At 39.1% G+C, this 16288-nt stretch overlaps 1 pseudogene; it reads right to left on the bottom strand.

Moving 5' to 3' along the window:
* LOC149264000 (E3 ubiquitin-protein ligase UPL1-like) overlaps nt 1–16288 on the bottom strand; it is a 165527-nt pseudogene that overhangs the window by 123034 nt on the left and 26205 nt on the right.

The raw sequence follows: 16288 nt of genomic DNA, 5'->3' as shown, positions 1-16288 counted from the left end.
TGTCTCCTTTCAATTCTATTTCATATGTTTGTGTGAGGGTTTAAATGCCAATTTTGAGTGGTTTGATTGACCATCGACTACGATAGGATCGATGGCAATCCAATAGATTATTGTTATATATATATACATGTCGTTTGTGAATGGTGTATGGTAGAATTTTGGCTTTAACGTTGAATTCAAATCACACTAAAAACGAATAAAAACATAGTCAGATTAAAGAATCTGGACTTGAACCCTTATAAAGTATGGCCTATAGCTTATCAGGTCTAGATGATTGATAGCAGATCGGCCAGTGAAAAGACCCATGAAAGCGGAATGGCGGAATGCTAAGTGCGATAGTGCGACAAAATGTAGACCATTGGATCACATATGATTGAACGACGAAGGATTGGTCGCTTATCATAGGATAGGAGTATCGATGGATAGAGTATCGGGACACCGATATAGTGATCGCTGATAAATTGGAGATCGGCGATCGGGCCAAGAGGAGTTATCAAAGATTGGGTGTATCAGGGGCCTAAAGGAACAACTCTTATAGTGGCAATTGTATGGCAGACCCAACTATGTATAGAATCGGGTATATATATTTTAGAGTCTAGTATAAAGGTTCGAAGCGGGATTTCTATAACTTTCCCATATTCCAATAGTTAATGGTTGAAAGGGGTTTAAGGCTTAATGCCCATATGTATGCTTCCAATGGAAATAAAAGTCCCAATAGATATGGTATAAAAGCCCGATAAAGTTATATGGGGCCAGTCCAATGTAAGTCCACGGTTTAAATAGATGAATGAACGCTTCCGATAGGCTTTTTGGGCTATAACCCACAGGCCTCAAGATCAACTTTTTAAGGAAATGGGATTTTGATTAACACCCAAAATCTCATTTCCATTGGGGAACATAGTCGCAAACAGTACGCTCTGTGGGCAGGATACCTGAGTCCTCAACTTAGCTCTGATATCCCCGAAGGGATCCTCGATACCTAGAATACCCAAAGGAGATGTAAAAAAAGGCAAGCTATATTTACTTAAATTCCAATGTTCTCTCATATTTAGCTCCACTTTTACTAGAGTGGTCCCAAATGGTATGAGTGCAGAAGGATTTCTCTCTTTAATGACACTAGTTTCGGTGTATGATCTTGGGCAATTAACTCACACTGCCTATCCCAATATCCTAGCCTAAACTAGTGTGTTTACTCTAAAAATAGTTGTTGATTGATTTCATTAGGTAGATTTTAAATGTACTTCGTTAGAGTCTTAGGTAGGGGTGTTGACATATGAAATTATATGGGACTCTGACTCAAATCATGCAAAAACAATGGTTGTAAATTTTCACTTTCGATGAATAAGATGCTTCTACAAAGGGAGAGTCATTCATATATCAATATTTATTCCATGCATCCTATTCAATACAAAACTAGCATAACCGACATAACTTCAATTCTCACTAACAACTATTGAAACCAAATAATGCAAAACTTAACTAGCTAAGCAGAAAACAATAAAAAAAAATTGTATTTTTTTCTTTAATGAAAACAAAAACTTTAAGAAGTAAAGTTATTTTCTTAAAAAAAAAAATTCCAGGACACAGATCAGTCAAACAAGTGCAACTGTAGATGCCTAATTAGTCTACAAGAAAATTTCCCAACCCATGAGTTCACCGGGTAAGTTGTTTATCAAGAAGTGGTTGACTAACGCTCTATACTAGAGGCTACATAGAGTTAGTTTCAGCACTAACGCTTTATTTTTTAGGGCACAGTGTTTTATAAAGTACTATTTTCACTGGTAACCTGTATTAGTGAGGGAAAACACTAAAAACAAAAAGGCTGGAGATCAGATCTAGGGCTGCACACTGAGAGAAGGGTGTTTTATGGTCTTGAGTGGTCTGAAAGGGAATGAAGAAGTACAGAAAGGCCTGTAAGAAAGAGAGATCTAGGAACTTTTTGGGAAAGACCGGGAACTAAGTGCAATCCCCAGTAGAGTCACCAATTATGTTATAGGGATTAATGCACAGGTGTTTGGTGATGTAGAAAACCCTCAAGGATCTTCCTGGGATCCTCAGAAGATAGTCAGATTAGCTGCATCTATCACAAAGGTACATGCATATCTATGTTTAACAAATGAGTATTAAAGCGAGAAGGAATTATTACCTCGAATATTAGTGTGGTGTTGCTAGAGAGCGCAATGTAGCTAGGTGGAAGACTCCTGAGCCAGCTCCAGATAAAAACATACACATAGCAAAGACAAGCGTAATATCACAGCATAAAACATTGATAAACAAATGCATGAACATATAAAAGATGTCTAGTTGGATATAATTAATCCACTCATGCTAGAGTATATTAGATCAGTGTATAAGCAAGTTATATTACCAACATCACGGAGTGGAAAACACAACTACAGTTCTATATTGATGTAGAAAGAGTGATTATAACCATTAGTTGCATCAGCCTTCCCTTACCCCCCCATGTCCTCTCTCTCTCCCTTCTTAACCTCTTCTGATGCCTTAATCTTAGACTCTACTTGACAGTCACATAGGCAATCCTTTCAAATGTTTTGACCCCTTTCACAATGGCCCAAGCCTTGCATATATAGCATGTAGGGTTAGGGTTGCCAAGTCCTTCATGAGTTCCATTAGGAAAAAGCAGTGATGTTTCCATGCTTTAGTGCTCTTTCCCATTTGCATACTCCACTAGGAATTAGTAATTCCCCTAAACAAGTCAGGTTCTGATGTTTCCCTGCTTTTATGAGTTGGCATAGGAGAGAATCTAGGGATATTTTCTCAATCAATTCGCTCCTTTGACCCATAAAAACTGATGTAGCGTCACTAACGATGTTCCCAAGGTAGCAAGTAGAGTTACCCTTAGGCTGCTGAGAAGCTTTATAAAGCAGGTTGATAGTGTCTAGACATCGTTAGCTGGATAATTATGCCTATGAACTTGGTCAATCCTTTAGTCATCATGTCTTTGTCCTCTAAGTTGATGAGGAAGTCATTTTCTTGTATAACACACATGATTAAAACCTAGGAAAAAACAACTTCTAGGAAGGCTCAAAAGGGAAGACAAACCACCTCTCTCAAGAAATTGCATTGCCATCGAATGTGACTTTGTAAGACATACACAACTAAAGAACGACCTAAATTATAATTGTTGGAAGGTGTAGTTGCAAATATTTGTGAAATATAATCATTACTCTATGTTGTTCATCTATTGCCATGTATCCCAAAGGAATTCCCAAAATATTCATGAATGGATTATTGCCTTTAATGTTGTCATCAAAGGAGTACTTTTTACTATTATCTACAACACTTGCACTAGCTAAAATAGTATCTTCAAAATCAGAGACAAGTGAAGTTCCTCCTATAGCACCATTGTTTTGCACATTTATAGTAATTTTAAGTTTTCATTGCAACATATGGTCAAGTATGAGAAATAACTCTGTCATCCACTTGGGAACTAAAATTTTTTCCCTTATCATATTATTTGGCATAAAATATCTTAGTAATTCCAATGTCACTACAAGAAAAAAGGTCATTGATGAGGGTCATGCTTGTGACAGACCTTTAAGGTCCATCACCAATGTTGCATATGGTGACGGTCCTTAAAAAAACGTTGTTGTAAGTGTATATAGTGATGGTCCCTTAAGGTTTGTCACCAAAGCCATTTTCAATGACACTTTTGGTGAGGGTCGTTAAAGGGCCATCACTAATTCTCTCTTTGGTGACACTTTTGGTGAGGGTCATTAAAGTCCCATCACTAATTTTCTATTTGGTGACACTTCTAGTGATGATATTTTATTGACCCTCACCAGTGCTCTTTTTTGTTACTTTTGGTGATGGTCAAAAAATGTTCATCATCATTGATCATTCCAATGAGTTTTTGATGACGCTATGTACATGTTACTATATTTTTTGTCAAAAGATAATGATTTAAGACCATTGTTCTAGAGTCCTTTTCATTATGTGTCCAAGGCCATAGTGGTTAGAGTTAGTCAATTTGTTAAGAAGTAATTAGTGTGTATCCCTCAAGTCATAAGAATATAGTTTTCCTATTAGTGAACACATGATTCATCTCTATTTGGTTTATTATCTTGCAAATTCCATTTAGATAAAGTTCCACTAGTGTGTGTAGGAAATATATTATTTAATACATAATCAAGCTCTGTCAATTCTATTAATGAGAGAGACCTAGCACTCTTCAACACTCATGGCACACCTTAACCTACTTTGGAACATACTAACATTCCTTGGCACCTCATATGTCTTGGAACATCTTTGTACATGGAACATATTTGTACCTAGAACATATTGCCATGAGTAGGATGCCCAAGCACATGTTGGCATTCCCTAGCATAGAATAACACTCCCCTAGCATGTGTTGGCATGCCCTGTAGTCCCTAGCATGCCCTGGAACACCTTGGGATAATATTGAATTGACATACATTAGCACTTGGCACACATTGGCACTTGGCATGTATTGGAACATATTATTAGTGTGCCTAGCATTCCCCTTTTGAAAAAGATAAAGTCCTGACCTATTAACCCTCTTATGTGTTCATTTCCTTGCATTTTATCTTGGTTATTCCTTTTGTTGCCTTGAAACTCCTTGACGCATATTCATATACTCTCACACCTTACACATCCTAGCATGTCTTATCACCTGGAATGCCTTGGAACTATTTGGCACATGTTAGCACACCCCATAACTAACTAGCACACTCTAGCACTTCTTGACATGCCCTGATATTCCCTGGCATGCCTTATCTGTGATCCAAAATGGATTTTGGATAGACTCCTGAGTCTAAGTGTTCCTCACAGAGGAAAATGAAAGTCCAAGGAAGTTTCTGGAAATAGCCCCATTACAGATATCTTTTCCTTTTGAATCTACTGCAACTTGAATGGGAAAAAATGGACTCAGGATGCAGAAGTTATCGCAGAAAGAAGATGCCCTTTGTTCTTTAGAAAAAGAGGCAAAATCCCCTAAAATGGGCAAAAAACCCTTATAAAGGGAAATCACATCAGAGAGGGCCAAAAGCAGACTTAAGCGGAGAGGGGAAGCCACCCCCGATTGCCAATCCCTGACATATTGGGTTGGAGGCAGGCTGGTGCATATAACGTGAGGGAAGGACCCAGGCCGATGTGACATTGCGATCACCGATCAGCAGATCGGCATCAGCGATGGCATAAGACAAGGGATGGACCTCGGGGCTATGCAACGAGCGATTACGATATATCGCATCGCAACATGGTATCGTGGCAATAAAAGGGGTGATAGTACTATTTGGTCAATTTAGAGTATCCTAAATTTCTATATTAATTGTCAATTTGGGAGCCGTAAACTGCTGAAATGAGGCACACTATATATGCAAGATAACCAATTTCTTACTTTTTGTCATTTTTGATTTTTAGTTTGTTTTTGGTTTTATCTTCATTGATTCCCTAATGTGAGATGGTAATTCTAAAAGACAGGTATGGATAAAAATGTTCAAGGCAATGATATCCTTTAAAATGATTTCCAAAACATCAAACTTGCAAAAAGGTTTTAAAACATGCAATGATGAAATTAATTCCTAAAAGAGAATGAAAATATGCCACTATTCTAATTAAACAAACAGTGAGCTATTGATCATGAAACCTAGTATCCTTGCTTCTGTATAAATATAAAAGAAATTGAACTCAAAGAAATCCAAAAACATTGCAAGCAAAGTAAACTAAAATCAAATTACATTAACTCATATTCCGACCTCTCACCATTCGTCTCACTCTGGCTTTCGGAGGTAATCATAAACAACTTGAGCAATCTGATATCTAATTTGTAAAAAATAAAACTAGTATCAAACTACACACTCATACTTCAATCCCTCACCATTAGTCTCGCTATAGCTTTCGGAGGTAACTGAAAATGACATGAGTAACTCAATATCTATCTTGTAGAAAAGTAAAATAATACCAAACTACACACTCATACTTCAATCCCTCACCATTAGTCTTGCTATGGCTTTTGGAGGTAACTGAAAATGACATGAGTAATTTAATATCTATCTTGTAGAAAAGTAAATGAGCAAAACTGAAATAAATAAAACAGTGCTGGAACTAAGAACTAAGAAAAATAAATCAGCAGAAGGACAAGAATAATTCCATGTCATTAGTCATTATAAAACTATGTGCAAATGCCCGGGCTGCCTACTGTAATATGAAGCAAAGACACTAATCAGTTAATAGCATTGTAAAGCATAAAAACTATGGACAACAATCAACGTTAATACCATAAGAAGTGAAATATATACAAGTGAATGATTATGGCATAAGGAATGTAAAGAAATAAAGCATGAAACTATACAACAATTAACAAAACCTCGGTGTGTACAGGGGCCCTCTGCACAACCTCAAGCAATTAGCAATCAACCACGAATTGAGCTTATAAACAGAGTCTTCTCATGTATTAAAATGCAGTCATAACACAGAAATAAAGTCATGGCACAATGAGCTCGTTAATAGTCAAAATTACATTACCAAAGCTAGCTACTATGCGTATGATAACGCTTTATTTATAACATAGGATGACATAACTACTTTCTTAAAATCTGCGCTAATAAAAGACACGTGAACAACCATGTCTAGGAATCTAACATTATGGCAACCGTGAAGATTAAATCTATGGAGGGTGGTTGTTGGATTCAGTTCATGGAGCAGTCCATAGGTGTTGATATGTCCCCAGAAATCTAGGAACGGCCACACAAGTCTTCATGTGGTGAAAAACAGAGTTCTGTCATCGTAGGACTCTTACGTTGACCACCGCTTGACTACCTTTGACCACAACCTTCTTTGGTGAATTCGACTGAGCCAATAGGACTTGGCCCATGTCCACATCATTTGCAACTTGCCCATGTGGCTAGATTTTCCTGAAGACACCTGTAACATAGACTTTAATAGAAAGGTTGCGGAAAGTTGAACTGGCTGCGGAAAGTGACAAGATTCCGCAGCTGAATGACCAAAAATCTAATTCAAACAACAGACACAAAACATAGTTAGGAAACCACTTTATATGCTCTTTTTAAACTAATATGCAATGATTTGATAGCTTAGGAGGTCCAGGTAAATGGAAAAAGGCTAGAAAGGTGTATAGTGAAGATGCAAATTTGGGGCTCAACAAGTACATGCACATGTAATCGCTGGACCTGATGGGTTTTATAAACCCAACATCATAATATTTGAGTTCCGGAAAAAGGGACTTTCCTGTGTATAAGACCGTTTTGGCATGAAAACCGAAATACAAAGGAAAAAGCCCCAAAGTGATACAACTAGACCCGAAGGGGAATTAAAGGCGCGATATATAAAATTTGAGTTTCAATAAGGTACGATTTCAGGCGGGCCTTAGGCGGAAAGCGATATTGGGTTGGCTCCACCTGAGCCCACACACTAGTCAATACATGGCTAACGGAGGAGAGAGGAAAACCACCTTTTCAGGTGGGTAACCTCCCTACTCCTAAGCTGCTTGAAATTGGATATCGACTATTGATCAGAGATCCAGCAGATTGACAGTGGGAATTGTGAAAGCAACCCAAGGTGGACCCGATGCGATTTTAGGGAAATTGTGATAATATTTTGAACTCTGATACGATATATTTTGTCAAGTTTTTGAAGGTTTTCCTACGTATTAGGGATCTCACCCAAAACATTAATGCGATGCGATATAATGCTTAATGACAGACCCGATAGGGATTTATGGGCGTTGGAATGGGATTTCGCGTCTGAAAATCACATCCGATAGTGTATTTTGCGGGCCTTCCCTGTGTAATGGGATTTTCTAGATTTTTGGGTTTTTGCCTATGAAATGGCCCCAATTCCTTCTGTAATGCTCTTGATCATTGTGCCATGTCGCAACAGGCATTTTTATAGGCAATGATGCATTGTGAAGCAACAAGGCTATAGAGGGACAACGAATCACAGAGAAACGTCCAGGGAAGCCAAAAAGCTGGGAAGATGCCTCAAAATAGCCAAATAGAATGATTGAGAGCACAAGGGGAAGAAGCTATCAGAAGTAGCCAGAGAAAGCTGAAAGCAGAGCTGTAAAAGGTCACTGGAAGGTTGTCAATGATCACTTGGAGGTCAAGCGAATCACAAACGCATGCAAAGGCTGAGAGCGAGAGCCTAGAGACAGAAAGTCGAGAGCTTCAAAGCCATGGAGAGATGGTGTTCTAAGCCCATTGTTTCTATGTGAAAAAGTGGAGCTGAGCCAAGAGCTTGTAAAAAGGACTTGCCGGAATCCCAAAGAGCCTAGTTGAGTTGACTAGAGCTCAAGAAGATGTAGCCCAAGAGTTTTGGGTGAACTTCATATTAAATTGTTGTTTTATGTGTTTGCTTATTGCTGCATTTGTCTATGTCATATGTATTTACATATTAGCACAAACAACAGAATTTTAAAAGCACATAAACAATTTAAAACAAGCATAAGCATACACCTATATTTTCAAGCATATTATCAATTCCGCATTGGTTAATCAATAAGACTTGGGAACATTTAAGCTTTGGTAGTGGGAGAGGTCCTTGTAAGTTAGACAAGAAGCCTAAGTGCCCCATTTTCAGATCAGGTGGTATCAGAGCCTAAGATTAATTAACCCCACCTTCAAAGAAGGTTATATTAGAATGATTGATTTACAGAGCAAAGATTTCTTGTCTAAAAGGTGATTAAACAGTCAGAGGTTCATTGTATTTTTGTTTGCAGACTGACTATTGTTTGAGTTTGTAGAGGTGAAGGGAAAGCTATTGATAGCTCAGTCTAGGAAGGACAAGAAGGAAGAAGGGCTGAAGGCATTCTTCTATTCCAAAGGACCTCAAAGCAATCCTTGAAGCACAAGAGGTTTGTTGCAAAAGGTTTCTTAATAAAGCCCTTTATTAATCTTGTTTGAAGTTCTTTTGTTCATTGGTATAATGACAACTTCTACAAGTGAATCCTCAAATTCCTCCTTCATCACAAGACTCTATGATGGAGACTTGAAGCAAGACTTGTTCATCATCATGGACAAGGTGAGAGAAATATAGGAGGATGGAAGGAAGAGTAGCATACTTAGAGAGCAGTTGAATTCCATGAAGGAAGAGAAGAAGTTGCTTTCCGACAGACTGTAGGAAATGGAGAGGCAACTTCATATTGCAAATACGAACCTAAAAATAATGCATGAGTTGGAGTCACAGCTCTTTGTTTCCAAAGAATCCTTGGCAAAATATCAGCCTGAAGAAGAGGTAAACCATTCCATTTTGTCTTCAAATTCCTCTAAGAATGCTTATATTGGTTACTTTGAAAAACATACTAGAGGCATAGGTTCCAAGCTAATGTCCAAGATGGGCTATGAAGGAAAAGGCTTGGGCAAGCATGCATAAGGTATTGTTGAACCAATAATGGTTTAGGAAAGGCCTAAGTATTTGGGTCTTGGCTATGGACAATCTTATGGAGAGTTCCAAAGCTACCATGAAGGCCATTGAAACAGTCCCAAGAAGGAGTTTCATTTCATGTCCTCTACCTCAGAAGTGTGAAGATTGTGTTCAGGAGGAATGCAATGGCTTGAAACATCACTTGCAGGATGCAGGTGTTCAAAAGCACACACTTGAGCCAGAGAGTTGTGGAAACTCCAACAACCTTGAAGAGATTGATGGTGTTCCAAAGGGAGTCACTTCTTCATTTGCTTCACCTCCTCATGAAGGCAATAAAGGTGAAAGAGGCAGGTATAAATCTGGTTCTAAGCATCTTCCTTTTGATTTTGCAAAGCATGATAAATTTCCACATAGATACGGGAAAAGAATTGCATGTTCCTTTTGTGGTTTGGATAACCATCATGTTTCTAGATGTTGGAAGAGAATGGCCACATACAGGAAACTTTTGAAGGAAAAGAAGCAAAAATCCAAAGGTCCATTGGACAAGGAAAATCATGCTATCAAGAGGATGCACATGTGTTGCACTTACTACCATAAGCAAGGGCATCTTGCTGAAAGGTGTTGGACTCTAAATCCAACAATGCTTCCAAAAAAGCTGAAGAAAGTGGAAAGAGAAGATGGTAGAAATGGAAATGAAGTTTCCATGGATGATGTGCTTCAGAATTATTCACATGTTGATGTTGATGTGTAGACAAATGAAAAACCTTTGAACTGGATTGGTGAGAAATCGCTAGAGTTCTTATCCAATTAATGTTGCATGTCTATTGATGCATCTATTTGAATTTCTTTGTTAATGAGATGCAAGTTGTAGGTTCTTACCAAGAAGGTGAATGGAAAAGTTGAGTAGGAGACTCACTTTATTGTTGCAACATTATATTTCATTTCCACTTTGAAAGTATAGTATACTTAAGTGAAAGTTGAAGGATTAAATGCATGCATGAGCATGATGTGCATGGGCATAGGGATGTTGATATTTTCCTTGTATTTAAACACGTATATGTAATTGACTTGAAGGGTTGATTTCTTTATTTTCAAACATGCATGTAACACAATATTGACTTGGGACAGGTTGATTTGGTCTCCAAGATAGAGATAATGATGAAGTGTTTCATCTTTTGAAAAAGAGTTCTAATGGTATTTTTTTCTACATGCTTGACTCGAAGGGTAATTTGTTTTAAAGGCATGTTTTGTGGGCTTGTTGTCTAGTCCATCATTTGTATGAAGATGTAAGACATGGAGGTGTTCACAAGATGTGAAAATCTGTTTCTTTTGTTGAAGCAGGAGGTTAGGCCATCCAGTTATTGTCTGTATTTTTGTTGTTGTTAACAGTTGTTGACAGCTTGTCAAACAGGTACAAATGAAAGTTTTGTGGAGCAGGTGTACTTCACATTTGAGCCACCTTGGATCAACGATCAAGGCAGAGAAGTTCAAACTACCTTCTATGACCATTTCAGCAGGAGTTCTACAGGAAGGCAAGGAGGAAGATAGTTCTTCCCAGGAGGACTAGCACATCCAGGAAGGAAAGTGGTTAGAGACTTGGTTCAGAGGCACTATGCAAAGGCAAGCATGTGGACGCTGAAAGAAGAGGGTGTTGTTACTCTCATTTATTGTTTAGATCAGTGTATCAGTGTTTTGGAGACCAAAATTTCTTTTAGTGGGAAGGCATGATCCAAAATCGATTTTGGATAGATTCTTAGGTCTAAGTGTTCCTCACAGAGGAAAATGAAAGTCCAAGGAAGTTCCTGGAAATAGCACCATTACATAGATATTTTCATTTTGAATCTACTGCAACTTGAATGGGAAAAAACGGACTTAGGATGCAGAAGTTATCATAGAAAGAAGATGCCCTTTGTTCTTTAGAAAAAGAGGCAAAATACTCTAAAATGGACAAAAAACCCTTATAAAGGGAAATCACATTAGAGAGGGCCAAAAGTGGACTTAAGCGGAGAGGGGAAGCCACCCATGATTGTCGATCCTTGACATATCTGGTCAAAGGTAGGCTGGTGCATATAACATGAGGGAAGGACTCGGGCCGATGCGACATTGCGATCGCCGATCAGCGGATCGACATTGGTGATGGCATAAGACAAGGGACGGACCCTTGGGGCCAAGCGACAAGCGATTGCAATATATCGCATCACAATGTCGTATCACGGTGATAAAATGGGCGATAGTACATGCACATGCGATCGCCAAACCTGATGGGTTTTATAAACCCAGCATCATAATATTTGAGTTCCGGAAAAAGGGACTTTCCTGTGTATAAGAGCGTTTCGGAAAAAAAACTAAAATATAAAGGAAAAAGTCACAAAGCAATATAGTCGAACCCAAAGGGGAATTAAAGGCATGATATATAAAAATTGAGTTCCGATAAGGTGTGATTTTAGGTGGGCCTTAGGCGGAAAGCGGTATTGGGCTGGCTCCGCCCGAGCCCACACACTGGTTGACACGTGGCTGGCAGAGGAGAGAAGAAAACCACCTTTTTGGGTGGGTAACCTCCCTACTCCTAAGCTACCCAAGATTGGATATCGACCGTTGATCGGAGATCTAGCAAATCGACAGTGGGGATTGTGAAAGAAACCCAAGGTAGACCCGATGCGATTTTAGGGTGATTGCGGTAATATTTTGAAGTCTGATAGGAAATTGGAGGTTAAATCATAGTTTACTAATATCTATAATCCTAGCATTAGAGAATGAGAAGGGGGCTTAAGACTTAATTTCATAGGGTGTAGGGGACCTAGAGGGAAGGTAGAAAGAGAAATTGATAGGGGAACCCCCAATAGTGGTGATAAGGGGATTAAGAGTCCAATTATCACAAACCATAAGACCTTAACCCATAACCACTAAATTCCCTATTCCTTAACCCCCAATTGATAATCCCTTAACCCATACACTCACAACTCATAACCCATAAACCTCTTGACTCATTAAATCCTATGACACTAACTCCTAACCTATAATTCATGAACTAACTCCTAATACATAACTCCTTATCCTCTTAATCTATGACCCTTAACCCTAACCCTTCACCACCTAAACACCTTAGCTACTAACCCCTTAACCACTAACACCTAAATCCCCTAATTCTTAAGTCCTTAACCTCTAAACTCAATTGTGTCAATGTAGAATAATATATATAAGAGAAAATAAAATGATGCTATCCACATCAATGCTTGAAATAGCCTTAAATTAGCCATGAGTGGTGAGCCAGGGGGTGAATGTGGGGAACTATTAAAGTTACATCATGTTTAAATTAGTTTTACATTGTGAGGTTATTCTCTAATAGGGTTGAAGCATCATCACAAGGCAGCATGACACATTTTTGTGGGGGAGCGATTAAAGTTGTAAGACAATTCTAGTGATTTACACCTCCAATGTAAATGACATCATTGTATGTTTGTGTCAGGTTTTTAGAGAGGTTATTTATAGACAATACATTCAATGTACTTAGACTTCATCTTTCTATGGCCTCGACTCTAACATTGATTTGTACCAAGAACACTTCATGGAAATGAAAGGGGGCCTTTTTGTTTAACCACATATGCACAAGAGCACCAGATGCTACCCTTCAGATCCCCCTTGGTGCATTCAAAGTGGGTTTACATTCGCGTCGAGTTGAAACTAATCATAATGACCTTCCTGTTCTTAATATGCTAGCTTGTCCATATACATGAGATACTATAATTAAAGGATCACCTCATCTGTAGATGAGGGCAGTGTTGTGGCCCCTGGATCAACAAAAGAATTGAATGTGGTTGGTAAAATTGATGGTAGTCCAAGTACAATTGGATGGTTGTTAGGTGACTATCAAAGAAGATCCCTAAGTCCTATACTTGTGAAGGACAACAAGACTGGTAGAAGGGTAGGTGTATTGGGCGTAAGGACATGCAAACTTTGAAGGACTAAAGTAGCCATCAAGTGGGCTAGCCAACTAGCCCTAGTTCACACTATTGTAGAGGATTGATTTAGTGAGAACAAGGGAAGCCACCATAGTCCTAGACTTGTCATCTTGGAGAAGCAGTATGGAAAAAGTTAGAAGACCAAAGAGTTGTTCACAAACAGAGTTGTGAGCAACTGATCGAATACCCTAAGTGTTGCAGACCTTGAAGGAAAAAGGAGGTAGTTAAAGGGAAACTTGTGTTGAGATGAGTTCAATAACCTAAAGGAGTTATGTTTATTGATAGAGGTAGATTAAGGAGTTACGGAATGGGAGGCAATACGACTTGCTAGATGTGTTTGGGACACGTGGACTGAAAGGTTTGTGTGTGGCCAACATCAACAAGTAGGTCAAGTGTTGTCTTGTTCAAGGTAGATTGGTTGTCAAAGGACTAACACCAAGCCCTAATTGTATTCCTTGTATCAATGTGATTGTAAAGGGAAATGATCCCTCGTATGGGAGCTCTAGCCTTTTCTATTAAAGTTTGTAATATAACAAAGAAGGGTTTGAAAAAGTTAAAAATTTTCATGTGCGCTAGTTGATTAGCTGATGTGCGTAGATTTATTTGTGCAAAGTATATTTGTTGTGGCACTTGAGAGTGTTTGCATCAAATATTCTAAGACCAAACCCATATTCTCACGTGTCATGAAAATTCAACATATGCCTTGTTTAACTAAGAACTACCCGTAACTCATCTTACGTTACTCATGTCCAATCTCAACTCATCCCACTTAACAAGTTACCAAGTCAATGCACTCCCTAACACTTCCTAGCACGCATTGGTACACCCTTGCACCTAGCACATCTTGGACGCATGCTACCCTAGCACTCTACCATGCCTTAGCACTGCTTAGCATACCATGTCACTCCATCCTTAGCACACCTGGAACTCATTGACACTCCCTCACACACACTCTTATTCATTCATTTCCCATGCATTTTGACCTAGTTCTCCCTTGTGTTTCCCTAGCACTCACTAACACTCCTTAGCACGCATTGGCACACCTTGTCACTTGGCACATCTTGACATGCTTCCCTAGCACTCTAGCATGCCTTGGCACTGCCTAGCATACCTTGCCACTTCCTAGCATACCTTGTCACTCCCTCCTTAGCACACTTGGAACTCGTTGACACTCCCTATCACACACTCATATTCATTCATTTCCATGCATTTGAAACTAATGCTCCATTGTGTTTCCCTGACACTTAGCCCTACCACTCCCTAACATGTGTTGGCGCCACACCCTGGAACCTAGCACATCTTGGCATGCCTAAAATTCCTTGGAACTACCTAGCATGTGTTAGTACTTCCTAGCATTCCATGGCACACCTTGGCACTCCATTGTTGTCATGCCCTCATAGATAGCCTTACTTTTTTTGTGGATTGGGAACCTAACCATGTCATTGGAAAAATAATGTTGTGCCCAACCCAAAGTCTCCCTTTGTTTGAAATTTCTTTGTCCAACCCCTTATTGCAACCATAGTATTTCCTCCTGCAAGTCCTATTCTAAACTTCTCCTAACATACTCCGTCCTTGGGACACCTAGAATTCACTGACACTCATTGCCACACACTCTTATTCATTCATTTCCATGCATTTTGACCTAGTTATCCCTTGTGATGCCCTCACACTCCCTAACACTCCTCAACATGCATTGGAACTATCTAGAATGTGTCAACATGCCTTTTCATTCCTTTGCACACCCTGACACTCATTATCTATCATGCCCTCAAAACTATCCTTACTTTTTTGTGACTTTCGAACCCAACCAAGTCTTGCCTCAACTACAACAACTTGAACAAGTTACGGTTACTACAACTAGACTATGCCTTGTTCACCTAAGAACTTACTATAACTCATCTTAGGATACTCATGTCCAATCTCAACTCATCCCACTTAATAAGTTACCAAGTCAAGGCTCACATCCAACCGTGGCCATAAAACAACCAAGCAACATAGTTTACATCTTGACATACCATAACAATTGGCACGTCTAACAATCCCTTGGCACTATGTGGCACGTGTTAGCATCCCCTGCATTCCTTGGCATGCTTTAGCACTCCATAGCACACCCTACCGCTCCCTGACATGTCGTGGAACTCTAGCATGCCTTGCCACTATCTAACATATAACCTTGTCACTCCCTCCTTAGCACACTTGAAACTCACTGATAGTCCCTATCACACACTCTTATCCATTCATTTCCATGCATTTTGAACTAGTTCTCCCTTGTGTTTCTGTGGTACTCCCTAACACTCCCTAGCATGCATTGGCACACCCTGGTACTTGGCACATCTTGGCATGTTTCCCTGGTACTTGGCACATCTTAGCATGTTTCCCTGGTACTCTGGCATTCCTTGTCACTACCTAGCATACCTTGTCACTCCCTCCTTATCACACCTAGAACTCACTGATACTCCTTGTCACATACTCTTATTCATTCATTTCCATGCATTTTAAACTAGTGATCCCTTGTTTTTGTCTGGCACTCGATAACACTCCTTGGCACGCATTAACACACCCTAGCATGTGACACATCTTGGCATGTTTCCCTGGCCTCTATCACTACCTAGCATACGTTGTCACTCCCTCCTTAGCACATCTGGAACTCACTGACATTTCCTATCACAAACTCTTAATCGTTCATTTGCATGCATTATTTTGACCTAGTTCTCCCTTGTGTTTCCTTGGAATTCCCTAAATTGATGCCTATTGAGGTAATTTTATTCCTAAGTCGGTACTTTGAATACTTTCTCCTTAGAGAGATCTGTAATCTCTCCTCTTCATGGATGACTTCTTTGTGTTTTTACATCCACAATAGCATTCCAGACTTAATTGTCAATTTCCTTTGTAATTTCGAATTTTCTTAATAAATATAAAAGCCTAAAATCTCCTTTTCTCTTCACACAAATCCTAAAACCAAATGA

The sequence above is a fragment of the Pinus tabuliformis genome, chromosome 6 (assembly GCF_031772625.1).
Source record: "Pinus tabuliformis cultivar Carrire ecotype Pingquan chromosome 6, CPIR1, whole genome shotgun sequence".
NCBI classification, from domain to species: domain Eukaryota; kingdom Viridiplantae; phylum Streptophyta; class Pinopsida; order Pinales; family Pinaceae; genus Pinus; species Pinus tabuliformis.
Note: the sequence above shows the minus strand (reverse complement) of the source record. Positions and strands in the feature narration are given on the sequence as shown.